The following is a 970-nucleotide window of genomic DNA, read 5'->3' on the forward strand; positions in this document are numbered from 1 at the left end:
AATCTTCTACTTGATACGGTCTGCCATGCACATTTGGAGACTTTTCAAAATACGTAAGCAAACGAAGGTCATGCAGGACGAAAGTAGAATGGTTTTAATCGAGCGCCATTCAAGCTAAAGAGCCTTAGTGAAAAAAAATAAATATTCACCTATTCAGATGGTAGCCCAAAAGCCAAGATTGAACGAATATTTTCCTCCGTCCGTGCGTCCGTCTAGTCATGCGCCCGTTTCCATCCGTCCACGTGTCCGTCAGTGCGTCCGTCCGGGCGTGCGTGCGTCCATGCGTCCGTCCGTTCTTTTAGCCGCACTCGTCATCACTCACCCTTTCTTTCTTGAATATATATATATATATATATATAAATAAATAAATAAATATATATATATATATATATATATATATATATATATATACATATATATATATATATACATATATATATATATATATACGGTGAAAGACGGCGATGGCAAAAAGCCCGCCGAGGATGTCTATGTAATTGCTATCGCAAAAAAAATTAAAGTAGGAAACTTCAGCCAACGGTGGCATTGAGGCAACGCCCCCGAAAAGACTGGTAGTGCAAGCAAAAAATGTGTGGCAGCGGTGGGATTTGAACCCACGCCTCCGAAGAGACTGGTGCCTAAAACCAGCGCCTTAGACCACTCGGCCACGCTACCGCCGAAATTCCTCGGTGCCCCCGTATATCTGATCAAGAAGAATAATGTTAGGTGTGTACACCACATTTGTGCTGCAAGAGCATCAATGCAACACTATGGAACTACCTGAACTTAACCCACTGACATTGATGATAAAAAGCAATTACACTCCTAGCGATCGCTGTCGGGTAGTCCCAGGGAGCCTCGGAATCGGAAACTATTGACCATGCTTTCCTGCACTGTTGGAAAGGAGTTTATTTTTGGGACGTATTACAAAGAACAATCAGAAAAGAGTTCCCGTTAGACCCTCATGTGA

The 970-nt window shown here is 42.4% G+C and overlaps 1 non-coding gene across 1 annotated transcript; it reads right to left on the reverse strand.

Moving 5' to 3' along the window:
* Positions 1-593: 593 nt before the first annotated feature.
* TRNAL-UAG (transfer RNA leucine (anticodon UAG)) lies at positions 594-675 on the reverse strand. Its single transcript has one exon. It is a non-coding gene; the product is annotated as a tRNA-Leu (tRNA).
* Positions 676-970: the final 295 nt, after the last annotated feature.

Source organism: Rhipicephalus microplus, chromosome X (genome assembly GCF_043290135.1).
Source record: "Rhipicephalus microplus isolate Deutch F79 chromosome X, USDA_Rmic, whole genome shotgun sequence".
NCBI lineage: Eukaryota > Metazoa > Arthropoda > Arachnida > Ixodida > Ixodidae > Rhipicephalus > Rhipicephalus microplus.